The sequence below is a fragment of the Manis javanica genome, chromosome 8, assembly GCF_040802235.1.
Source record: "Manis javanica isolate MJ-LG chromosome 8, MJ_LKY, whole genome shotgun sequence".
In the NCBI taxonomy this organism is placed as follows: Eukaryota; Metazoa; Chordata; class Mammalia; order Pholidota; family Manidae; genus Manis; species Manis javanica.
In genome coordinates, this window is record NC_133163.1 from 11,015,573 (window position 1) to 11,043,058 (window position 27,486).

At 38.0% G+C, this 27,486-nt stretch overlaps 1 protein-coding gene across 5 annotated transcripts in view; it reads left to right on the forward strand.

The window, feature by feature from the left end:
• Positions 1–27,486, forward strand: part of BTBD7 (BTB domain containing 7) — a 94,826-nt gene that overhangs the window by 4,334 nt on the left and 63,006 nt on the right. The window contains exon 2 of one of the 5 annotated variants that reach the window (XM_036991571.2): positions 11,965–12,085. The exons of the other annotated variants lie outside the window; for them this stretch is intronic. The gene's annotated coding sequence lies outside the window, so the exon portion shown is untranslated. The remainder of the gene's footprint in view (positions 1–11,964; positions 12,086–27,486) is intronic. 5 annotated transcript variants of the gene reach the window in all.

Genomic DNA, 27,486 nt, shown 5'->3' on the forward strand with positions numbered 1-27,486 from the left:
TCATATTCTAGTCAATGAAACTCACCAACATTGTACTTGCGTTCACTTAGGTATTACTGAAGATCTGCTTTGTGTTTTTCCATTTTACTAGGTGCTTCAGGAGAAAAGGAAGTAGTGTTAATATATAGACTTTGCCCTCAGGAAAGATATTCCATTTTACTAGGTGCTTCAGGAGAAAAGAAAGTAGTGTAATATATAGACTTTGCCCTCAGGAAAGATAAGATGTACCTTATGAGTCTAGAAGACAATCTAGTAAGGTCTACCAGTACAAAGAATGCTGTAGGTTTTCTGGTTAGAGGGAGATGAGTGAGGCCTCAGTAGTCTGTAAAGAACTTCCTGGAACACTTGAGACTTGAGCTGGCCTATGAGGGTTTAGATTTACAGAGAGATTAGAGCAGTTACTTTGTGAGGGAAAAGTGAGAGTGTAATGTGGAGATTAGCTTTGGGAGAGGGGAATAAAGGGGAACTAGGATGAGCCAACAACTGAATTTCCTTGGAGGAGACTAAAAGGAAAACTAGACAGCTGGAAGGGTATCTGCTGGAGAAGTACTGGATTGAGGAGATTTGGATTTTTATCCTCTTGTGCAAGATATGGGGGGCCTTTGAAAGTCTGGAGGCCAAACATTAATGTGGTAAACTACTGCCAGTGATCTACCTGCCAGATTGAGTTAAAATGAGAAAAGATGGCATGAACCAGGCACTGTAGTAGCTGTTGCAGTTACCTTGGCATAAAGAGATGAAATTCTAGACTAGGATAGAGTCTGTAGGAAGAATGCATAGCAGGTGTTGGGTTTTTTTTTGTGTGTGTGTGTGTGTTAAGATATACATAACGTAAAATTTCCTGTTTTAACCAGTTTTACATGTACAGTTCTGTGGCATTAAGTACATCACATTGTGCAGTCATCACCACCATCCATCTCCAGAACTTTTCATCTTCCTCAACTGAAACTCTGCCTGTTAAAAACTCCGTTTCCCTTTATTGCCCAGCCCCTGGTAGCCACCAGCCTACCCTGTCTCTGTGAATTTGACTACCCTAAGTACCTCATATTAGTGGAATCATACAGTATTTGTCCTTTTGTAACTGCCGTATTTCACTTAGCATAATGTTCAGGGTTCATCCATGTTGTAGCATCTGTCAACTTCATTTTTAACGTGAATAATATTCCATTGTATGTATGTACTACATTTTGTTCATCCATTATCTGTCAGTACTTGGTTTGCTTCCACCTTTTGGCTTTTGTGAGTAATGTTATGAACGTGGGTGTACAAACAGCTGTTTGAGTCCATGTTTTCATTTCTTTTGGTAAATAACCAGAAAATTTTAAATTCCCACCAGCAGTGCACAAGGGCTCCCATTTCTCCACATCATCAACAACACTTGTTTTCTGTCAATTTGATAATAGGCATCCTAATGGGTGTGGATGGTCTCACATTGTGGTTTTGATTTGCTTTTCCCTGATGACTAGTGATGTTATCTCATGTGCTTATCAACCTTTTGTATGTCTTCTTTGGAGAAATATCTGAGTTCTTTGCCCATTTTTTAATCAAATTGTTTGCTTTTTTGTTGTTGGGTTGTAGTTCTTTATATATTCTGAGCATAATCCCTTGTCAGATATATGAGTTGCGAATTTTTTCTGCTATGCCATGCATTGCCTTTTCACTCTCTTGAGTGTCCTTTGATGCACAAAACTTTTTAATTTTGATAAAGTCCAGCTTACCTGATTTTTCTTTTGTTGCTATGCTTCTGGCGTCAGAAGCAATCATTGCCAAATCCAGTGTCATGAAGTGTTCGCCTTTTAAAACTATTAGTTTTTCCCACCTAAAAAAACTTATGCTTTGGTCTTTGCATGTGAATGCCCAGATTTCCCAACATCATTTGTTGAAAACTTTTTTCCATTGAATGATCTTGGTATCCTAATCAAAAATCACTTCTTTATACATTTGAGGGTTTATTTCTGAACACTCTTCCACTGTTAAGTCTGTCTTCATGCCAATTCTATACTGTTTTGATTACTGTAGCTTTACAGTAAGTTTTGAAATCAGGAAGTGTGAGACCTCCATTTTTCTTTTTCAAAATTGTTTTGACTGTTAGAGGTCCCTTGAGATTCCATAAGAATTTTGGGATGGATTTTTCTATTATATGTATATGATTTCTGTATATAGAAATGTAATGCAATTTCTGCAAAAAATGCCATTGGATAGGCATTTTGGTAGGAATTACACTGAATCTAGATTGTCTGTAGTAGTAGTGACATGTTAATATTAAGCCATGAATGAATGTCCATGAATGTCCAGTCCATGAATGAATGCCAGATGACTTTCAATCTGTCTGTTTAATTTTTTGCCATAAAATTTTGTAGTTTTCCGTTAAAAGTCTTTTCATCTCCTTGGTTAAGTTTATTCCTGAGTATTTTATTCTTTTTGATACTCTTATAAATGGGATTGATTTCTTAATTTCCTTTTTGGGTCATTCATTGTTAGTGTATAGAACACAACTCATTTTTGTGGTTGATTTTGTATCTGACAACTCTACTAAGTCATCTATAAGTTCCAACAATTTTATGTTTGGCGTCGGGGGAGGTGTGTGGAATCATTAGAGTTTTCTACATGCAAGATAATGTTGTCTTCAAAGATAATTTTACATCTTCCTTTCTAATTTATGTGCCTTTTAGTACTTTGTCTTGCCTGGTTGTCTGGCTATTACTTGTAGTACTATATTGAATTGAAGTGGTAAAAATGCACATCCTTGTCTTGATCCTTTCTGTGACCATTGAGTATGATGTTAGCTGTGGGTTTTTCATATGCAACCTTTATTAAGTTGAGATAGTTTCCATATATTCCTGGTTTGTTGAGTATGTTAGCAGATATGTTTTAAGGGAAAAAAAAGTTATGGGTGTTGAGAGTTTCTACCCCTGTGAAACAGAAAATTCTGTCATTGGCAGAATATATTATTGCCAAGTTGATGTTTTAGGCATCATCTCTGTACATTTGCAGTCATATTTTGGCTGAAGAAAAAATAGTACTGCAGTTATTCAGTTGGGAAGGCTGACACTGATCAAATAATCATACAAATATGTGCCTGGATAACTGTAGTATTTTGCTCATACTTTTATTGCCAGCATCATCTAGCATACTGTCAAGCACATAGGTGCTCACTAAAGTTATTAACTGAATTAAGCAGAAGACTAAGATTTAACCCAATTAGCTATAAAGTATATTTATAATTTTGTATGGAATAGTGTTTATTATCTTATTTAAAAACCATCTTCTCTGTTAACCCACTCTTGGTACAGTGGTAATAAGACAAAATCAGACTTCTCCATTCCAAAAAGAAGCAGGCAGATGACTGTTTTTTTAAAGTGAGCTAACTTTTTAAAAGTGAGGCAACATCTTTCTTTTTAAATTGATGTTAATCAAAATCCAAAACTTCAAAGGGAATCATAACTTAGAATAAACTTTCAAGTGCCTATTGACTGCAGACTTATATGAAATTAAAACATTCAGTACTTAATTTATTTGCAAAATAAGTTGAACAAATTGTTAATGCAAGCCACAGTGGTTTTGTTTCTCTTTATTTAAAATTTTTTGACAGTTTGTAAGTTGAGCATTACAAATCAAGTCTTTCATGACATCCTTGCTATTTCAAATAATATAGAAACTTCAAAAACATGTAATGTAGTAAGTTTCATAAATTGCTATTAAATCTATGTAGTGAACATAATGTTAAAGTTGGAATAAATAGGAAGCACTATAATCCATAACACACAGAACATTCTTTAACTGATAGGATTTTTAAAGTCCACTTTTTTTTTTTTTAGCATTGTTGGAATTTTTAGATACAGTTGTGATGTAATAGAACACTGGACTGAGAATAAAACCTCCACTCAGTTTTCTAGCTACGGTTTGTAGGTTGGTGATCTTAAGCAAGCCATTACCTGTCCAAAGCTTAATTTTCCTCATCTTTTTTTTTTTAATCTATATAGCAATGTTTTATATAGCAGCTTTGCCGTCTTGTTTCTGTGTGTTTTGATTCCATCCTTTCCCTCTCTGTTACCACTTCCTTACTAATCTGGCTTAGTTCTTGAACATCATCCTACCAACCAAGTCTGTCATTTGTTCACCCATTTTCTTAACTATTCTCTTTATTGCTATCATACTTACACTTCTGAAAAATATAACTGGAGTGTGTTACTTCCCTACTTAAAAAACCTGTGTTACCTTCCCATTCCCTGTAAGATAAAGTCCAGACTCACAAGAGTTTGCAGGCTATGTTCAACCTTAGATTTTCCATCACTCCAGACATACTAATTTGTTTCTTGTCCCTGTGCTTCTGTCTTTTGTGTGTTTATGCTAGTACTTAAGAGTTTTCCTTTTTTTCTTTGTCTTCCAGGAGACTCTGAGAAGATGATTAATCACCCTCCCCAAGGGTAGATTTTGATAACTCCAAGCCAGTCAGCTGAAGACATTTCCCTGTAAACTGTTATTTGTCCCAGTCAGATTGAAGAGAAAGAGACATTCTGTTTCCAGGGGGCGGGGGGAGCATTTTATCTTCTATTGTATATGAACAAGAAAACACTTGCCCCCATTTCCACTGGCTGCTGTCTTGTGATCACAAGGGATAATGAAACGTGCCCTGAAGATGGCAGAGCAGAGAATGAACCTAGGTCCATAAAACATCATTTTAGACACATACTATACTGGGCCTGGGGCTTTCCCTGCCGTGGGATTTCTCCTCATGACAGATAAATTCCTTACTGTTCAAGCCAACTCACAGTTTAACTCAGATGGAGTTATTTGCCATCAAAAATCTCCTGATTGATACAGTTGTATTTATTCTTCAAGACCCAGTTCAAATGTGACCTTTACCTAGTCATACACTCCCTCCCTTAGTTCTTTGGACTTCTCTTCCAGCCCTTATTGCTCTATACTGTAATCACCTGCTTGTATATCTGACTCCTGCACGTAAGCGTATACTTTGACCCAAAGCCTACAGGATGTAGCACAGTGTCTGCTACATTATATAGATAACAAGTACGTTGTTAGGACAAAATAATATGAAAAAGTGCTTTGTAAATAATTTTTTAATAAATATGAGGTATGCTAACATCTTTAAAGTGAAATGGAAAAATCAGTTACCACAGACATGCAAAGTGTTCTTTCTTGCCCCTAATCATTTTCTAAAAATGTTCATTCAGATAAAAAGTTTGATGGTCTCCTCTGGCCACAGTCTCTTAAATTTTATGAAAAATCTTACCTACTAAAAGGAGTCCTGGAAGGAGCAATAATGAATTTTGCTATTACTGTTCAGTTTCCTTTGTTCTTTAGGGGGAGACTTAAATGCTAGAACTAACTTCAAGTATTAAGTATGTCTTTTTTTTTTTCTTTATTTTGAAATTATAGTTAAGTCTGTTTTACCTGGGACTTATTTGTGAGTTCTTTAGAGAAAAATTCCATAATATGCTTCAGGAGACCTAATTATTCTTGTCTTTAGACTTTCCCCAAATATTTCTTGCTTGCTTAAAACTAGACATGAGAATTTTCTGGTAAGCAAAAAAGCTTTGTGGCAGAACTAGATGAGTGTCTAGCAAATGTTAGTAGTAGATTATGATAGAGAAATCTCATTACAGCCTTAATTACAAAGTCATAGTTCTGTCACATGCTTCAGCAATAAAGTTTGACAGAGGAAGAATGGGGAAGGAGAGTTAAAATTCCTGACTTGGTACATTTCACCATTTGCTGACTTAAGTCAGATATATTAAAATTCATCCAATAATTTGTAGTTACTATAGCTACACTTAAAAATAACTTCTAATAATTGAGTGTCTATTTTAATGATTTTCTCACTGGTTTGGGTTTTCTTAGCCTATTTAGAATGATGATCTACAGGATTCCCTAGTGACTATTCCTAGTTTGTCATGACTTCTTAGAGATTTTCTTTTTTAAATCATTTAAACAGTTAAGAAATAACAGATTTCATGCTAAGTATATATTTCAGTTAAGAAGCACTTCATAACAAAAAGTATTAAGAGAACATTAAGAATATATAGTTTCATTTTAGTATAAAAAACTCAAATACCTCCTGCCCCCAGAATTAAACTATGAATCTCTGCAGTATAGCCAAAGTTCTAAGAACCAGGCTCACCTCTTCATTTCTCTGCATTCTTTCCCTCATTTTCTAGTTTTAAAAAATTCTAATGGTTATATTTAAGAGAATGTTGCATAGATTAGTGGAATGTGGTATGCTTTCATGTTCTTTTAAGAATGCATTTTTAATAGGGGAAAAAAGTATCAGCAGGGAACTGACAGCTGTTTTGAGTTCTAACAGGTTATATTAGAAAAAGCCCACATGGACTTAATAAGATTCTCCTAAGCAAAACTCTAACAAGTCATCTCTATTTGCAATAATGCAGTGAAATTGTATAGAAAAATGCCAATTTAAATGATGTCTTCATTTAATATGAATAAAAATGTTTCTGACTTGACTTTTTTTGGTGTTGGTGAGTAAGGGAAATAATGTTCTTATACATCATCTTATACAGGTCCACACTCTTATTTACAATTTGAAATCCCAAAAGTTCTGAAAATCATATTTTAGGGAGACTCACTTGATGGCAAACACTAAAATGACCTAAATTCATTTGACAACAAAAAGTGACCTAAACTAACATAGCTTAGTTTAAGTATTTAGTGTATTTTACTGCAAAGTACTAATTTGTTTGGTTATGAATTGTTATGCCAAATCTCACTGGGAATGTTTACATAGTATGTAGTAAATGTTCCATATGCCATATTACTTTCTTAAAAGGAAAAAAGTCTGAATTTTAGAACATATCTAGGTAGGAAGGTTTCTTCTACCCGATAAGAGACTAGTCTACTGTATTGTGAATCACACTTTGAAACCGGTGAACATTAAATATATTTTTTATTGGTAGAATTAAGATTGAAAGACTGTATAATATGTAATACTCAGTAGTTTAATCCTGTAGGTAAAGTTTTTCAAAAATTTGGGGAGAATATATGAAAAGTGAAATAAGCCCACTGATTACCTTATTGATATTAATTGTAAATAAAAATATATTACTTAAAATTAGATGCTCAAGGAGAGACAGGAGGAAGAAGCTATTAGCTAATTTTAATATTACTCAGTATGGGCCAATGGATAGCAACCAAAAAAGAGGGGTGTGGGGAAAGTTGGGGTTCTTATGGCCAGGATCCTCACCTGAACCTAAACTACTTGATGATGTAACTGGCCTGCTGCTGGACCCCTAGCATACCCCTAGGCAGTAAGCTGTTATTGACTGAGTCACTAAAGAGCTCTGCCCAGTGCTCTGGGAGGAGGCAGAGACAGGTTTACAGATCTGCAGATTGTTGGATGCAGAACTATTTGGTTGGGGGGGTGGGGGCGGCTCCAAGAATGTTCCATTGTCATTCCTCTGACTCACTGAATCCATAGTGAACTTGCCTGGGGCTGAAACCCATTGGCAAGACAAGGGGATTTGAGGTATTATATAAAAATATTAGTAAAATTACCTATGGGGCAGGGAGGGAGTAGAAAGGGAGAACAGCTAGTCATCTTTGAATATCTCGTTTTGTGGTTTTGACTTCAGACCCAAATATTTTACAAAATTTTGTAACAAAGTTGAATTAAAAATGCAATACCTAAAAAGAGTAAAATAAAACTTATAAAGTATACTTCCAGTTGCTGATACAATCACACAAACTATTCCAAGTGACTTAAATACACAGTTATTTATGGGATATCTTGAGTTGGGTATATCCTAAGGGTAGGAAGAATTGCAAAAAACAAAATAAAATGACTTTCATTTTGCTGATAGTAGTGTTGACATTTTAATTCTTGATTATCGAGTGTCTATTATATATATCATGGGATAAACACTTGAAAGATCAGAGATTGAGTAAAAGGCCTATAAACCCGAATTTGAGTTAGAAGCATCAGTATAAACTCATGATACACGTTTGTATATCTATATATGTGTATAAAATTTCCTAGCTCTTTGTATTAAAAAGGCAGTGAGTTCTCCTAGCACCCAGATTGTCGTTTCTAAATACTATTTCCCACTGAAAGGGATTTGGGCTTTTTTAAAGAGATGGCTGATTCCAGGTCTAATACAAGAAAAATATAAGATATGTCTGGTAAGATGTAACCCTAAAAAGCAAAGAAGCGATCAGATGTGCAGGTTTGTGTCATAAGGTCTTAGCCAATTTGAATTATTTCCACTGTCCAAATATGGGATGATTTGAGGCTAAATAAGGATAAATACAAAGGATTGAAACCCATCACATTTGTTTAAATCCATGAATACTTTTTTTTATAACTCACTGATCATCTTTGGAGGGTGCTGGGAAGTTAATTGTTTTTGAAAATCAGTAAACAAAGGTAAAGAATCATTCATTTGTTCTGGCCTTCTATACAAACTGCATCAGATAGCTGAGTACTTGATGAGTTTCTTTACAGACGTAGTCTAGCTAATGAATAAAGGATTATAGAACATCACCATTAACTATATTGCAACCCTTAATGAAGTAATGACTCTAGTTGATGACCATTGATAATGTCACAGACTGAGAACTAGACATTTTGTACCTATTTTTGGAAGTTATTAGAATTTTTGGAAAGTTTTTGGGAATTTTTGGAATTATAAAAGTCTCCTGTAGAGGAGGGAAAAACAAGTAATAGGAAGGAGTGAAAATAGAGACACACAGTCCTAATTGTTTTGGTGTTTAACTGCTAGGGGGTTTGATGTTCATGGAGTAGAATCCACAATCCAGAAACTATTGTTCACCAACAATGCAGAACACTAGAGATTAAGATCTGTCCCTTTAACCTTAGTCTAGTAATAAAGTAGAAACTTTAGCAATGTAAAACTTGAGTATAAAAAACAGTGCAGTTCTTTTTACAATAGCCAAGATATGGAAGCAACCTAAGTGTCCATCAGTAGACGAATGGATAAAGAAGAGGTGGTACATATACACAATGGAATACTATTCAGCCATAAGAAAGAAACAAATCCTACCATTTGCAACAACATGGATGGAGCTGGTCCGGATATTATGCTCAGTGAAATAAGCCAGGTGGAGAAAGGCAAGTGCCAAATGATTTCCCTCATTTGTGGAGTATAACAACAAAGCAAAACTGAAGGAACAAAAAGCAGCAGACTCACAGACTCCAAGAAGGGACTAGCGGTTACCAAAGGGGAGGGGTGTGGGAAGGTGGGTGGGGATGGGAGGGAGAAGGGGACTGAGGGGTATTATGTTTAGTACACATGGTGTGGGGGATCACAGGGAACACAGTGTAGCACAAAGAAGGCAAATAGTGACTCTGTGGCATCTTACTACACTGATGGACCGTAACTGCATTGGGGTATGGGTGGGGATTTGATAATACGGGTAAATGTAGTACCACATTGTTTTTTCATGTGAAACCTTCATAAGAGTGTATATCAATAATACCTTAATAAAAAATTAAAAAAACAAAAACAGTGCAGTAGACATACAGAAGCATAAGGAAGGCATGGCTGTTCTCAGAAGAGTTTGTATAAGACTGAAGACTTTTGAGGTGTTTTTGTTTAGGGGAGAAAACACTAGATTAGGGATCAGAATGCCTGGGGTCTAGTTTTGGCTTGACCATTTTACTATATATTTCACTTTGGGTCAGTCACTTCAACTTTCTATCTCAATTGCCTCACTGAGAGATTAGAGAATGGATCCTGTCCCAACTTAATGTGTGAAAAAACGCTTTGTAAACTGCATATCCCTGTCATATTCCCACTTATAGGCATTATAAGAATGTAAAAAAGGGAAGATAGTTACTGCTTTTCTGTCTGTTTTAGAGGGGTTTTTTTCCCATTTACTTTGTTCTATTATCGTTAAATATATATATAACGTTAACCATTTTTAAGTGAACAGTTCTGTGGCTTTAAGTATGTACCATCACTGACAGTGACTGCAATGGGGTGTGTGTGGGGACTTGACAATATGGATGAATGTTGTAACCACAATGTTGCTCATGTGAAACCATAAGATTGTGTATCAATGATACCTTAATTTAAAAAAAGGTATATACCATCACCACCATCTATGGCCAGAACTTTTTCATCGTCCTCAACTTAAACTCTGTGCCCTAACCAGTAACTCCCCCAGCCCCTGGCAGCCACCATTCTTCCTGCTTGTATGATTTTGACTATTCCGGATAGCTCATATAAGTAGGATCATGCAGTATTTGTCCTTTGGTGACTGGCTTATTTCATTTAATTTATTCTCAAGATTTATTCATGTTGTAGCATGTATCAAAATTTCCTTTTTTAAGCTGAATAATACTCCATCATCATGCATGTATATTTCTTGTTCATCTGTTTATCTGTCAAGGAATAATTAATTGCTCCCACCTTTTGCCTATTTGAATAGTGTTGCTATGAACATGGGTGTACAAACACCTGTTTGTGTCCCTGCTTTTATTTTGGTGGGGAGAGGGTGTAGCCAGAGGTAGAATTGTTGAGTCATATGGCAATTCTATGTTTACTTTTTTGGGGACTGTGGTTTTTTTAAAATAATTTATTTCTTATGCTTTTTGAAGTCTTTCAGCATACATATTTGAGGCTGTATGTACACTGTAATCCATGAGTCTTTTTTCTAGGAAATGTTTTTTTCCTCCAGAGAATTCATACAGTCCTACTCTTCTATGACACTTAGACTATATAAAAGACTTAGACTATATACATTGGATCCTGAGAAGCAATTTTTGGACTGGAAACTGTAAACAATGATCACAAACAAGTATTCCCTTATTAAATATTTATTGTTTAAAAATTGGCTTCATTCAGCAGTTTTCAACTCAGTGCCTGGTATATATGCCAGGCGCTGTTCTGTGTGCTGAGGATTTAGTATGGAATAAATGAAGTTCTGGCTCTCATGGAGCTTACATTGTAGTGTGAGACAATTAACAAGTAAACGTATATAATTTCAAGTGCTGTAAAGAAAAATAAAGTCAAGAAAGGTGAAAGAGAATGACAGGATGGAATGTTATTTTTATCGAGGATGATTAGGGAAAGCTCTCTGAGGGGATGGCATTTGAGCGAAGACCTGAATAAAATGAGAGAATGAACCATGTGAAGACTGTAGAAAAGTGAACAGCAGGCCCTGAGGTGGAAGCTGCAAATGCCTTTCAAGGAGACAAATCAGGAGTCAAATGAAGACTACCTGTGTGCCTCAACCACAGGTCTTTAAGATATCTCACTGGAAAGCAAAGTAAGGGAAATTTATTTGTATATTCTGTTAATGATTCTCGAAGACAGCATACGTCTATTCATTTGTGGGGTGGGAGGTGCTGCCAAGATATTACTGCTGACAGGACAGTCCAATATTGATTACCACATAGAAGATATATCCTCTTCTTCTGAGGTGTAATCTTTTTGGCACAGTGGGACCAAACGGTATTGTCTTCCATTCAGAGAAGGCAGAAATGAGACAACTGATAAAGAGAATTTCAGTTTCAAGAAGTGATCTCTAAAAATCTTCATTGATAAAATACTTTTATATCCAATATATGATAATATCCATATATACAAATAGTATATATGACAGTAATACGAATGTTTAAGATTGGAGGAGAGTTTGGATGTCACCTTTGTTTCTCTGGGCACTGTGCATAATGCAAAGTTATGCCAGAAATGGCTTTGAGTCTCAAGAAATGAACAGTGTCACTCCTTAGACTCCTTATTTATCTTTTGCAAACACTGATGGAACACATAAATTATATCCTCAAATAGAAGTAGATGAATTATCGTATTGAGAGAATGCTATATTGTACTACATGTCTGTTACCTTTAGTAATGAAGGAAGCTCTTGTTTTTAGACCTCTTCCTTTAATTTGTATGCTCTGTTTGCATTATTTCTTCCTTGCATATCTTTCTGAGACCTCACACCCATTACCCTTATTTCCCCCAGTGCACCCATCAACTGTGTTTCCTGTGTTTCTTCTTGGTTCATAGCATCACATCCCAGTTATACAAGGCAGAGACCTCATCCTCATTCCCTTCTTCCTCTCCATCACCACCTCACTAATTTGGTGAGCATTCAGTAAGTGTTCTATGAATAGTATTTCATATGGATTATCCTAATTTTTTATTATAGATGCCCTAAAGAAATGCAAAATAGTGTTCTGACTTGCAGGCTTATGTTGCATGAACAGGATCTAGAATATGGTTCCAGTCTCATATATTTGGACTGTAATATCCTCTTCCATTGTTTGTGCCACAGTAACTGGGTAGCACAGTATGAGCAGTGGGATTGAGGAAGGAGATAGGGAAAATGCTTATCATAGTTCCAAGAAAGGCCTCTAATGATTCTTACGGCAGTGTTTTGTCTGGTTTTCTACTTCTGGTTTTGCCACAGAGGCCTTACTGGTATCCTGCAAAAAGGCCTTTCATAGCTAAAAGTTTCTCAAAACTTGTTCATCATCAAACCCACCAGTACTACTTTCATTGTAATTGTTGTGTGCAAAGATTCTAACTATTGAGTTCAGAAGGTATTGAGGAGAAACACATCTTCATTTGACGTGCCAACAAAGATTCTGTAAGTATCAGCAGGTTTTCTGATGGGCAGGAACCCATCAGAATGGAGTTGAGTGGCCATTTTTAAGGCTAATGACCCATTACATATAGCTTGCTCTTCCTGTTCACTGAAAGTCTGAAGGGGTAGGGCTTTCTCCCGTATTTATTTGGCCTCATTTAGTCTGGGTAATGTGAGAAAAAATTGTACAGAATTATATCTAATTACTAAACCATTATTTTCTTTCTATTTATAAGAATTTAAGTAATTAATGGGACCACTCATATAACTATTCCCTTGATGATCCAGTACTTTGGAATTTGATGTTCTTACAAAGACTGCCTTAGATGAGGGTACTTTGAGTGTATTCATATTTCTGTTTTGTTCTTTATTCTGTTCTTCATGTGTAGCCATAGTCTCAGGCTTGCTGTCAGGTTCACTCAGCCTGGTATTTTTTCTCTCCAACTCTACCAGAGGACCCCACTGAAACTAATCAATAAGAAATACTGCTTGTATTTGTTTAATGCTTGCTAAGCTGGTGTCAGAAAATGTGAATATTTTGGTTTTGAATGAAGTTTATGAGAAATACCATCTTTTTTCTTTTAAGAGCAGTTGCTTTAAGTGTATTTCTGGTTTCAGAACTAGTCCTGTCTGCAGATCCTCTGTAAACTCAAATCTAGAATCAGATTTCTCATTGCCTTCTCTAAGTCATCCAGAGCTGCTTTTTTAATTCCCTACTAAGCCAAAAGTAAAGACAGTTGTCATCAATTAGAGCAGTGATTTCATTTATTCAATCAGAAATTGTATGTGCCTCTCTCAAAACTAGTCTTCCTGTTGTTAGGGTCCAGGCTTCATGAACACAGAAGTTCCATATGGCACCATTACATTCTAAGACAGTTGATTGGGCAGATTCTTCAGTCTGTCTTGGGGAGTGTACGTTCCGGGAGAGGAAATCCCTGGGCAGAATACCTCTAAAAACCGAAATCAGTCAAAGGGAGAAATATAGTGTAAAATCCATTTATAGCTTACAAACTGCAGTCTGGGGCCATTTCTCTTTTTCCTGCTCCAGCAAAAGCAAAACCAGCCCTCCCCTCATCTCTCTGGTACAGATAAGCCCTCCTTGCCCAGGTAATTACCCATTGATATGGAGATGAACTTCTCTCCACCCCTGAGGAATGATGCAAATGCACTAAAGCCACACTTATTAACACCTCTAAATGCCTGTTGATATGCAGATGTACTAAAGCCAGGTGAGATATTCTGGAAATATTACAGTTTTACCCACAGACCACCCCTCCAGAAATCTCCCATTACAATTTACTCGTTCCCCATCTTCCGACCAAACTAATGACATACAACAACAACAGCAATAAAATCATGATAATCCTCAAGGCAGAGGATTAAGTAAATATACTTTACAGCAATCTCTCACTAAGCACAAAATATGTTTCTACGCTTGTTTACTCATTCCTAACAACCATGCTAGATTGCTCACAAAACTTTTACCAAACATTAGACAAAGTCAAGCCTCTCTTTAAGCATTTTTCTCTTGACAGTAGCAACACAATCATGATAATTCTCAAGCCAGAGGATTCAGCTAGGTTCCAAGTCCCATGCAGAATAAATCCTGAACTCATCCATTCCAGCCATCACGTGGCAGCTGCAGCCAGGGGACGCATTCAGGATACAAGGACTGTAGAAGCAAATAATGGTGATTGTGGGGGGCCACTTTGCTGTTATTCCAGGAATACACAGGAAGCCAGCTTCCAGGCCTTTACCCCAAGGAGCCAGAAGAGCCAGCCATCGCTGGTCCATGTGTCAAAATGTCCAAGGCCACGTCCATTTTATTGCTAATTGCTGCACCCATCCTTGTAACATATGTCCAATAAAGTGGGTGCTTTGATTGCTTTTAATCACTTGTGGCCGGCCATAGGCAGGAAAAAGATGCTGTAGGCCCCTCTTGGTGGTTTGCTGATGTGCACAACGTGCAGTGCACTCCTTCTGGGCTTGGCTGACTTCTTCAAAGGTCAATAGCAAGCCCCACTGAAGGGCTACAGCCCGCATTGTCTTTGCCCCATGTGCAACAAATGCTGATACAGCCATTGGGCCACATCAGAGGCAGTCTTTCCTTCTAGGCAGCGCACCTGGGCCAATGCATCGGCTTCATAATTCCCTGGGGATGCCAAAGGCAAATGGCCAGTCACATGACATACAGTAGGTATCTGTGCCACACCACTCTGTGGCCTTTGGGTCCAGTCTCTCACCCACCCTGTGATGGGATAGGTGGTTATTACCTTGGTCGGAGGTGTTCTGGCGATGGGCTCCAAAGCCAGCAAGGCGTGGTGCACAGCACAGCAGCCAGTTGCCTCTCTATTAAGGTGACCCGGACTTCTGCTCCTTTCCATAGTTGTGATCAGGCTCTGGCCAGCAGCAGGACCAGCAGCAGTGGCAGAAGCAGTTGCCTTAGGCTTGGGCCACAGGCCGGGGTTGTTGCGGGCAGCAGCAGTGGTGGCATCTCCACGACTGCAGGAATGTAGGCACACTTCCCTCGGCATGAGTGCCACTTCTCCCCATCGTTTCTTGGGGCGGCCTTCCCAAAGGTCACACCCATTATGACAGATTTCGGGTTCAGAGGAATCCTACCAACTGCACCAGATGTAAGGCTAGGGAGAGGAAATCCCGGGGCAAAACACCTGTAAAAACTAAAATCAGCCAAAGGGAGAAATAAAGTTGTGGGTAAAATTGTAACATTTCCAGAATGTCTCACCTGGCTTTAGTATATCTGCATATCAGTAGGCGTTCAGAGGTGGAAAGAAGTATTGCTTTTGTGCATTTGCATCATTCCTCAGGGGTAGAGAGAAGTTCATCTCCCTATCAATGGGTAATTACCTGGGCAAGGAGGGCTTATCTGTACCAGAGAGATGAGGGGAGGGCTGGTTTTGCTGCTGCTGGAGCAGGAGAAATGGGCCAGACTGCAGTTTTGTAAGCAATAAACAGGTTTTAAACTTTATTTCTCCCCTTGATTTCAGTTTTTAGAGGTATTTTGCCTCGGGATTTCCTCTCCATGGACTTACAAAGTTTAAAATCCGTTTATTGCTTACAAACTGCAATCTGGGGCCATTTCTCTCTCCTCCAGGAAAAGCAAAACCAGCCCTCTCTCCTCTCGAGTACAGATAAGCCCTCCTTGCCCAGGTAATTACCCACTGATACGGAGATGAACTTCTCTCCACCCCTGAGGAATGATGCAAATACACTAAAGCCATACTTCTTTCCACCTTTAAATGCCTGTTGATATGCAGATGTACTAAAGCCAGGCGAGATATTCTGGAAATTTTACAGTTTTACCCACAGAGGGCCTCATAATCATTGCTACCCTGTGCTTATAGGCCTTTTTTCCTAGCTGTTGGAGAAAGTGTTTTCTGTTCCTTCCAGAGTTACCACAGTTTTGAGGGATATAGCTGCTAGGAGAAGATAACAAAGGCTTTGGTGTTGGGGATAGCTGAGCCAAGGCTGCTCCTGCTCTGGCTTCCAAACCTTTTGAGTCCTCTGTTCCTGTTTTTCTACTGGTTACTTCAGGAGGTTCTTACTTTCAGGCTTTATGTCCTGATGAAGCATTTTGAGTGTGAGCTCTGAGGTAAAGGTGGTAGAGCAAGGGGTCCACTGTCTTCATAGTGTGGCCACATAGGTCCTTCACCCATCACTTTCCAGGAACTGGTCCTCAGCTTTAAAATGTCTAGACATTGAGTTTTTCAGAATACCTCGATGTCTCTAAGATGTATTTTATCCAGGCCAAGTCAGACCTGGCACAAGACCAGACTCCTCATGAAAGCCCTTCTCTTGTGATGGGCTTCTTCTGTTTTCCAGTATCAGTCATTTTGTCTTACTTAGCTTTTAACCTTGTAAAGTAGGTAATGTTACCCTCATTTTAGATATAACAAAAGCCAGATCCTTATTAACACTTCCCTGGACTATAGCAAGGATCCTCTAATAAGTTTACCTTTATCAAGAGTCTTCTGCCCTCAGGCCATCAAAGTATTCTTTCTAAAACACAAGCATAATGGTGTTTTTCTCCACTGTTCTGTGCTTTGCTCCAGTAGTTTCCCCACTGTGTTCTGAATAAAGGCCCAATATACCATAATATGGGATTTGAGGCTTTTTGATCCAGTGCTACCCATATACTCAAACAGGCCTTAGACACATTATTTATCAACATTCATAATAGGTATCACTTATTCACTTAAATATTGTGTGTATGTTTTGTGGTGGTTGGTAAGAATTTTAAGGTAAATAAGCTGAGTACCTTCCCTTGAGAAACCTATGGCTCAGTGGAAATGTAAGTAATTGTGCTGCAATATTAGTGGATAATGGTGGGGTAGGGTTTTGAGAGCTGTAAGTGGGGTACTAACTGGGATGGGAATTATTCCTTATTCATCCAGTTTCTCTACTTTGAATGACCTTTCCTTTTTAACTTGATGCATTCCTGTTAATTCTTGGAGGTCTGGCTTTAAACTAGGAAACCAGAACAATAGTCTTTTTCTTAATTTCACGAGAAAACCTATACAGGATGCAATCTGCTGTATTCCCAAATCCTGTCAAAGTGCCGAGCACATGGCAGGTGCTCAGAATTGGATGGGTGGGTGAACAGACGGATAATCAAGTTTGAAACATGTCATCCGGCCATCAAGGAACATATAGTCTACCTGTGAATATTCAGAAGGGCACATTTGTGTTGATTTCATAAGCTACCCTTACAGTTATTTTTTGCTTTATATGGGTGATCCTTTTTAAACCCCAAAAGTAACACCATCAGGTATGTGCTCACTTTCCATTTCTGGAATGGAACTATATTTCCTTGCTCTGGAAATTTTTCCTTCAAAAATTTAAGAGAAAAAAATTGGAAAAATAACATTGTTCATAGATACAAATGTGTAAACACCAACCCTTGTTCTACCATTTACCAACTCTGACCTTGGGTAAGTTACTAAGCTTTCCATGCCTCATTTTCATAACCTCCCAGTCTCTGCTTGTGTAAAATGGGAAGAATGATAGACCTGAGAAGTTTTTTTGAGAAAAATATATTACTGAGAAAATTACAGGAATAAATTCCTGTAAACTGCTTAAGAATGGCTGGCTCACATCGGTACTCAGTAATTGATAGATGGTAATGATAATAATAATAAGCTGATAACAAACATTGAAATTTAGCTATAAGCTTTATACAACAAATTTAGGCATTTAAGTATAAGCCAAAACAGTTTTGATAATTCTGGAATCTGAGTGAAGGGAGCTTGGGGGATTGGTATACTATTATCCTTTCTATATTTTTCATTTTTCATGATACAATTTAAAAGTCAGAAATGTGTAAATATAAAAGAGCTCAAATAACATTTTATACTAAATATAAAAATGTACATCATTTCTGACAAATATAATTTTATGGAATGCTGTATCTCATTTGACATGGAAATATTTGTGTATATTTTATTAACAGTTAATACAATGAAACATTCCTGAAATGGAAAGATTTTGCCTATTTAAATTTTTTTCATGTGAGTTCTCTTTAGGCTTAAAGATAAATACAGTAAGTAATAACTAATCTGTTTTACTTTACCTGGAAAAGATTTCCATAGATAAGTGAATTTTGACCCCAGCTATAAAGCTTCAAAAATGTATGATTTTTGATGACAGTGTTTTTTGATGGTGACGTTTATAATTTCTTTCAATGTTTTAATTGTAAAATACATGTAACACAGAATTTACCATCTTAACCATTTCTAAGTATATAGTTTAATTGTATATTCATACTGTTGTATAACAATCACCACCAACCATCTCCAGAACTCTCCATCTTCACTGACTGTAACTCTATACCCATTTGGTTAATAACTCCCCATTTCTAGCCTTTTTCCAGTCCCTGGCAACCACCATTCTACTGTATGTCTCTATGATTTTGACTAGTCTAAGTACTTCACAGAAGTGAAATCATACAATATTTGTCTTTTTGTAACTGGCTTATATCACTTAGTACAGTGTCTTCAAGGATCATCCGTATTGTAACATATACAGAATTTCCTTCCTTTTTAGTAAAGGCTGAATAATATTCCATGGCATGTACCTACTACGTTCTGCTTATTACCTGCTGAATAATATTCCACCACATGTATATACCACATTTTGCTTATTCATCCACTGGTGGACACTTAGGTTGCTTCTGTGTTTTAACTACAGTAAATAATGCTCCTGTGAACAAATGAGTGTACAAATATGTCTTCAAGACTCTTTCAATTTTAGGGGGTATATAGCCAAAAGTGAAATTGCTGGATCATGTGCTAAATCCCTTTTTAATTTTTTGAAGAACTACCATACTGCTTTCCACAATATACCATTATATGTTCCCACCAACAGTGCAAAAAGGTTCCAGTTTCTCTATATTCTTGCCAATACTTATTTTCTGTATTATTGATAATGCCATCCTAATAGGTGTGAAGTGTTATCTCACATTTTTTTATGTGCATTTCCCTAATGACTAGTGATGCTGTCTTTTCATGTGCTGTTTGGCCATTCGTATATCTATCTTCTTTGGAGAAATGTCAAATTTATCCAAACCTTTTACCATTTTTTAATCTTTTGTTGTTTTTTTGGGGGGGGGGATTAGAAAGAAACTGAGTCTTTATTATGCACCTTCTAATCCCTTTTGAATATTGTACTATGTGCATACACAGACAAACAATGTAATCATCCACAAATAATCAGTGGGAATATTGCATAGTATTTCTTACCAGGGTTGTTGTTTTTTTTTTTGAGAGGGCATCTCTCATATTTATTGATCGAATGGTCATTAACAACAATAAAATTCTGTATTGGGGAGTCAATGCTCAATGCACAATCATTAATCCATCTCAAGCCTAATTCTCGTCAGTCTCCAATCTTCTGAAGCATAACGAACAAGTTCTTACATGGTGAACAAATTCTTACATAGTGAATAAGTTCTTACATGGTGAACAGTACAAGGGCAGTCATCACAAAAACTTTCAGTTTTGATCACGCATTATGAACTATAAACAATCAGGTCAAATATGAATATTCATTTGATATTTATACTTGTTTTCTTTGTGAATCCCACATTTCTCCCTTTATTATTATTATTATTTTTATTTTTAATAAAATGCTGAAGTGGTAGGTAGATCTAAGATAAAGGTAGAAAACATAGTTTAGTGTTGTAAGAGAGCAATTGTAGATGATCAGGTGTGTGCCTGTAGACTATGTGTTAATCCAAGCTAGGCAAGGGCATTGAAACATCCACGGATGCAGAAGATTTCTCTCAAAACAGGGGGGTGAGGTTCTAAGCCTCACCTCTGTTGATCCCCAATTTCTCACCTGATGGCCTCCCTGCGACTGTGCCTGTCTTAGGTTGTTCCTCCCTTGAGGAATCTTACCCGTCTCTGGCTAACCAGTCATCTTCTGGGGCCATACAGGGAGATGTAAAGTTGGTAAGTGAGAGAGAAGCCATATTGTTTGAAAAGGTTAGCTTTTTACTTCTTTGCAGATTTATACCCTGTGGCTTTTATGCCCAGCATTTGTCTAGAGGTATCTTTACCACTTGGAGGAATTGTGATACTCGGTAAATTCGATATGAGGCACGAATTCTATTTAAGGGTTGTAATTAGGAAGGAAGAAGAAAAGCTATAGAGGTAGCAGGCGGAAGAAAACATGGGAAGATTATTTCTTTGACATATCTTCTTGTAGAGTAACTTAAGCATGTATAGGTTTTAACTACTAATTAAGTTACGCACACACATTAACATAATAGGAATACAGTTACATAACCAAAGCAGATCTATAATTACCAGCCATCTCCAGTGAAGCCAAGGAAACCAGTTAGGCATCCTAGGCATTTGTGAAACTTTGTCTATGATATGATGGATATTGTCCAACTCTACTTGAACAGTCTGAGAGAAATCAGACAAATTAAAACAACCCATTCCTGGGAACTGTTCACATCCCATATGTTCTTTTAACAGTAGATAGTCTGTAGTCATAAGATTTTGGAGCACTACAGTTTGCACTTCTCCTAATTCTTGGTTGAGTTCCAACAGTATAGATCCAGTCAAATTTGTAGCTTTAATGAAAGCACAGGCCAGCTTAGATATCTCCTTCTTCATTCCAATGGCAAGTCCTGGAACCAGTGGGATGGATGCAGCTACAACTGCAGCATCGCCTGGATCTTTGTTGAGGTTTTTTGATGATCATCTTCTGGTATGACTCCTCCAGAGAGTGCTGATGTTGGAAGTTCTTCTTCTTATCGTATCTTAGTTCATTTTCTGGGTAGCCAAATTAGGCTTTGACCCTCTGTATAAACACAAACAGACCCTTTGCCCTCACTTTGATATGCCCTTTATACCATTGTGTAGAACTCATTGGAGGTCACCACACAGGAACTGCTTTTTTTTTTTTTTGTTATCATTAATCTACACTTACATGACAAATATTATGTTTACTAGGCTCTCTCCTATACCAGGTCCCCCATATAAACCCCTTTACAGTCACTGTCAATCAGCATAGCAAAATGTTGTAGAATCACTACTTGTCTTCTGTGTTGTACAGCCCTCCCCTTTCTCCCACGCGCCCCCCACCCCCCGCATGCTAATCTTAATAGGCCCCCTTCTTCTCCCCCACCTTATCCCTCCCTACCCACCCATCCTGCCCAGTCCCTTTCCCTTTGGTACCTGTTAGTCCATTTTTGGGTTCTGTAATTCCGATGCTGTTTTGTTCCTTCAGTTTTTCCTTTGTTGCTATACTCCTCAGATGAGTGAAATCATTTGGTATTTCTCTTTCTCCGCTTGGCTTATTTCGCTGAGCATAATACCCTCCAGCTCCATCCATGTTGCTGCAAATGGTAGGATTTGCCCTTTTCTTATGCCTGAGTAGTATTCCATTGTGTATATGTACCACATCTTCTTTATCCATTCATCTATCGATGGACATTTAGGTTGCTTCCAATTCTTGGCTATTGTAAATAGTGCTGCGATAAACATAGGGGTGCATCTGTCTTTCTCAAACTTGATTGCTGCGTTCTTAGGGTAAATTCCTAGGAGTGGAATTCCTGGGTCAAATGGTAAGTCTGTTTTGAGCATTTTGATATACCTCCATACTGCTTTCCACAATGGTTGAACTAATTTACATTCCCACCAGCAGTGTAGGACGGTTCCCCTTTCTCCACAGCCTCGCCAACATTTGTTGTTGTTTGTCTTTTGGATGGCAGCCATCCTTACTGGTGTGAGGTGATACCTCATTGTAGTTTTAATTTGCATTTCTCTGATAATTAGCGATGTGGAGCATCTTTTCATGTGTCTGTTGGCCATCTGTATTTCTTTTTTGGAGAACTGTCTGTTCAGTTCCTCTGCCCATTTTTTAATTGGGTTATTTGTCTTTTGTTTGTTGAGGCGTGTGAGCTCTTTATATATTCTGGACGTCAAGCCTTTATCGGATCTGTCATTTTCAAATATATTCTCCCATACTGTAGGGTTCCTTTTTGTTCTATTGATGGTGTCTTTTGCTATACAGAAGCTTTTCAGCTTAATTTAGTCCCACTTGTTCATTTTTGCTGTTGTTTTCCTTGCCCGGGGAGATATGTTCAAGAAGAGGTCACTCATGTTCATATCTAAGAGGATTTTGCCTATATTTTTTTCCAAGAGTTTAATGGTTTCATGACTTACATTCAGGTCTTTGATCCATTTTGAGTTTACTTTTGTGTATGGGGTTAGACAATGTTCCAGTTTCATTCTCCTACATGTAGCTGTCCAGTTTTGCCAGCACCATCTGTTGAAGAGACTGTCATTTCGCCATTGTATGTCCATGGCTCCTTTATCAAATATTAATTGACCATATATGTTTGGGTTCATGTCTGGAGTCTCTAATCTCTTCCACTGGTCTGTGGCTCTGTTCTTGTGCCAGTACCAAATTGTCTTGATTACAATGGCTTTGTAGTACAGCTTGAAGTTTGGGACTGAGATCCCCCCTACTTTATTCTTCTTTCTCAGGATTGCTTTGGCTATTTGGGGTCTTTGGTGTTTCCATATGAATTTTTGAATTATTTGTTCCAGTTCATTGAAGAATGTTGCTGGTAGTTTCATAGGGATTGCATCAAATCTGTATATTGCTTTGGGCAGGATGGCCATTTTGATGATATTAATTCTTCCTAGCCAAGAGCATGGGATGAGTTTCCATTTGTTAGTGTCCCCTTTAATTTCTCTTAAGAGTGACTTGTAGTTTTCAGGGTATAGGTCTTTCACTTCTTTGGTTAAGTTTATTCCTAGGTATTTTATTCTTTTTGATGCAATGGTGAATGGAATTGTTTTCCTGATTTCTCTTTCTATTGGTTCATTGTTAGTGTATAGGAAAGCTATGGATTTCTGTGTGTTAATTTTGTATCCTACAACTTTGCTGTATTCCGATATCTGTTCTAGTAGTTTCGGAGTGGAGTCTTTAGGGTTTTTTATGTACAATATCATATCATCTGCAAATAGTGACAGTTTAACTTCTTCTTTACCAATCTGGATTCCTTGTATTTCTTTGTTTTGTCTGATAGCCGTGGCTAGGACCTGTAGTACTATGTTAAATAATAGTGGGGAGAGTGGGCATCCCTGTCTAGTTCCCGATCTCAGAGGAAATGCTTTCAGCTTCTCGCCGTTCAGTATAATGTTGGCTGTGGGTTTATCATATATGGCCTTTATTATGTTGAGGTACTTGCCCTCTATTCCCATTTTGCTTAGAGTTTTTATCATGAATGGATGTTGAATTTTGTCAAATGCTTTTTCAGCATCTATGGAGATCATCGTGTGGTTTTTGTCTTTCTTTTTGTTGATGTAGGAGATGAAGTTGATGGATTTTCGAATGTTGTACCATCCTTGCATCCCTGGGATGAATCCCACTTGGGCATGGTGTATGATCCTTTTGATATGCTGTTGAATTCTGTTTGGTAATATTTTATTGAGTATTTTTGCATCTACATTCATCAGGGATATTCGTCTATAATTTTCTTTTTTGGTGGTGTCTTTGCCTGGTTTTGGTATTGCGGTGATGTTGGCTTCATAGAATGAGTTTGGGAGTATTCCCTCCTCTTTTATTGTTTGGAAAACTTTAAGGAGAATGGGTATTATGTCTTCTCTGTGTGTCTGATAAAATTCTGAGGTAAATCCATCCGGCCCCAGGGTTTTGTTCTTGGGTAGTTTTTTGATTACCGTTTCAATTTCTTTGCTCGTGATTGGTTTGTTTAACTTTTGTGTTTCTTCCTTGGTCAGTCTTGGGAGGTTGTATTTTTCTAGGAAGGTGTCCATTTCTCCTAGGTTTTCCAGCTTGTTGGCATATAGGTTTTCATAGTAGTCTTTAATAATTCTTTGTATTTCTGTGGAGTCTGTCGTGATTTTTCCGTTCTCATTTCTGATTCTGTTGATTTGTGTTGATTCTCTTTTTCTCTTAATAAGTTTGGCTAGAGGCTTATCTATTTTGTTTATTCTCTCAAAGAACCAGCTCTTGGTTTCGTTGATTTTTGCTATTGTTTTATTCTTCTCAATTTTGTTTATTTCTTCTCTGATCTTTATTATGTCCCTCCTTCTGCTGACTTTAGGCCTCATTTGTTCTTCTTTTTCCAGTTTCAATAATTGTGATGTTAGACTATTCATTTGGGATTGTTCTTCCTTCTTCAAGTGTGCCTGGATCGCTATATAGTTTCCTCTTAAGACTGCTTTTGCTGCATCCCACAGAAGTTGGAGCTTTGTGTTGCTGTTGTCATTTGTTTCTGTATATTCCTTGATCTCTATTTTGATTTGTTCATTGATCCATTGATTATTTAGAAGCATGTTGTTACGCCTCCATGTGTTTGTGAGCCTTTTTGTTTTCTTTGTAGAATTTATTTCTAGTTTTATACCTTTGTGGTCTGAAAAGTTGGTTGGTAGAATTTTAATATTTTGGAATTTACTGAGGCTCTTTTTGTGAGCTAGTATGTGGTCTATTCTGAAGAATGTTCCATATGCACTTGAGAAGAATGTATATCCTGTTGCTTTTGGATTTAGAGTTCTATAGATGTCTATTAGGTCCATCTTTTCTAGTGTGTTGTTCAGTGCCTGTGTGTCCTTACTTATTTTCTGCCCGGTGGATCTATCCTTCTGGGTGAGTGGTGTATTGAAGTCTCCTAAAATGAATGCATTGCAGTCTATTTCCCTCTTTAGTTCTGTTAGTATTTGTTTCACATATGGTGGTGCTCCTGTGTTGGGTGCATATATATTCAGAATGGTTATATCCTCTTGTTGGACTGAGCCCTTTATCCTTATGTAGTGTCCTTGTTTATCTCTTGTTACTTTCTTTGTTTTGAAGTCTATTTTGTCTGATATTAGTACTGCAACCCCTGCTTTCTTCTCACTTTTGTTTGCCTGAAATAGGTTTTTCCATCCCTTGACTTTTAGTCTGTGCATGTCTTTGGGTTTGAGGTGAGTTTCTTGTAAGCAGCATATAGATGGGTCTTGCTTTTTTATCCAGTCTATTACTCTGTGTCTTTTGATTGGTGCATTAAGTCCATTTACATTTAGGATGACTATTGAGAGATATGTACTTATTGCCATTTCAGGCTTTAAATTCATGGTTACCAAAGGTTCAGGGTTAGCCTCTTTAGTATCTTACTGCCTTACTTAGCTCACTTATTGAGCTGTTATATACACTGTCTGGAGATTCTTTTCTTCTCTCCCTTCTTATTCCTCCTCCTCCATTCTTCATATGTTGTGTGTTTTGTTCTGTGCTCTTTTTAGGAGTGCTCCCATCTAGAGCAGTCTCTGTAAGATGCCCTGTGGAGGTGGTTTGTGGGAAGCAAATTCCCTCAGGTTTTGCTTGTCTGGGAATTGTTTAATCCTGCCATCATATTTAAATGATATTTGTGCCAGATACAGCAGTCTTGGTTTGAGGCCCTTCTTTTTCATTGCATTAAATATATCATGCCATTCTCTTCTGGCCTGTAGGGTTTCTGTCGAGAAGTCTGATGTTAGCCTGATGGGTTTTCCTTTATAGGTGACCTTTTTCTCTCTAACTGCCTTTAAAACTCTTTCCTTGTCCTTGATCCTTGCCATTTTAATTATTATGTATCTTGGTGTTGTCCTCCTTGGATCCTTTCTGTTGAGGGTTCTGTGTATTTCCGTGGTCTGTTCAATTATTTCCTCCCCCAGTTTGGGGAAGTTTTCAGCAATTATTTCTTCAAAGACACTTTCTGTCCCTTTTCCTCTCTCTTCTTCTTCTGGTACCCCTATAATGCAGATATTTTTCCTCTTGGATTGGTCACATATTTCTCTTAGTATTGTTTCATTCCTGGAGATCCTGTTATCTCTATGTCAGCTTCTATACGTTCCTGTTCTCTGGTTTCTATTCCTTCAATGGCCTCTTGCATCTTATCCATTCTGCTTATAAATCCTTCCAGGGTTTGTTTCACTTCTGTGATCTCCTTCCTGGCATCTGTGATCTCCCTCCGGACTTCATCCCTTAGCTCTTGCATATTTCTCTGCATCTCTGTCAGCATGTTTATGATTTTTATTTTGAATTCTTTTTCAGGAAGACTGGTTAGGTCTGTCTCTTTCTCAGGTGTTGACTCTGTGATCTTTGTCTGCCTGTAGTTTTGCCTTTTCATGGTGATAGAGATAGTTTGCAGAGCTGGTACGAGTGACTGCTGGAAGAGCTTTCCTTCTTGTTGGTTTGTGGCCTTCCTCTCCTGGGAGAATAGCGACCTCTAGTGGCTTGTGCTGGGCAGCTGGGCAGCTGTGCACAGACAGGGCTTCTGCTTCCTGCCCAGTTGCTATGGAGTTTATCTCCACTATTGCTGTGAGCGTGGCGCTCCGGCGGCTGCTCCAGAATGGTGGAGCCCCATTGGAGGGGGAGCTGCCAGGAGGCTATTTATCTCTGTAAGGGGCCTCTGTGCTCCCTGCTGCCCAGGGGGTTAGAGTGCCCAGAGAACCTGAGATTCCCTGCCTCTGGACTAAGTGTCCTGCCCTGCCCCTTTAAGACTTCCAAAAAGCACTCTCCAAACCAAAACAACAGCATCAACAACAACAAAAAATTAAATAAATAACTTTAAAAAAAAGAAATAAGCACGATTTTCTTTGTCCTCAAGTGCCGGTCTCAGGCACCCGCTCACAGGTCTTGCTTCCCTGTTTCCCTAGTATTGGGGTCCCTGTCCCTTTGAGACTTCCAAAAAGCACTCGCCAAAAAAAAAAAAAGAAAGAAAAAAAAACAAAACAATGGCCGCTCCCGTTTGTTTTTTCTCTGGCATCGGCCTCAGGCACCCGCTTAACCGGTCCTGCCACCCTGTTTCCCTGGTATCCAGGACCCCACGCATACACTGTGTCTGCGCTCTGGTCTGGAATCCTGGGGCTGGGTGTTCAGTAGTCCTGGGCTCCTTCTCTCTCCCTGCTGACTCCTCTCTTCCCGCTGAGAGCTGGGGGAAGGGGTGCTCGGGTCCCGCCGGGCCGGGGCTTGTTTCTTACCCCCTTCGCGAGGCGCTGGGTTCTCTCAGGTGTGGATGTGGTCTGGATGTTGTCCTGTGTCCTCTGGTCTCTATTTTAGGAAGAGTTGTCTTTGTTATATTTTCATAGATATATGTGGGTTTGGGAGGAGATTTCTGCTGCTCTACTCAGGCCGCCATCTTGGCTCCGCCCCCTTTGTTGTTTTTGAGTTTTAGGAGTTCTCTATATATTCTAGATCCTAATACCTTATCAGATACATGATTCGCAGATATTTTCTCCCATTCCATGGGATTATAATTCACTGTCTAAAACAAGGTTGATCAAAATAAAATTAAACACCTTTTCCAGCTCCATGACTCTGACTTCTCTGCCTTAATAAATTTGTTTATTGGAAGATAATTTTGCCTTTCTTTAATGAGTT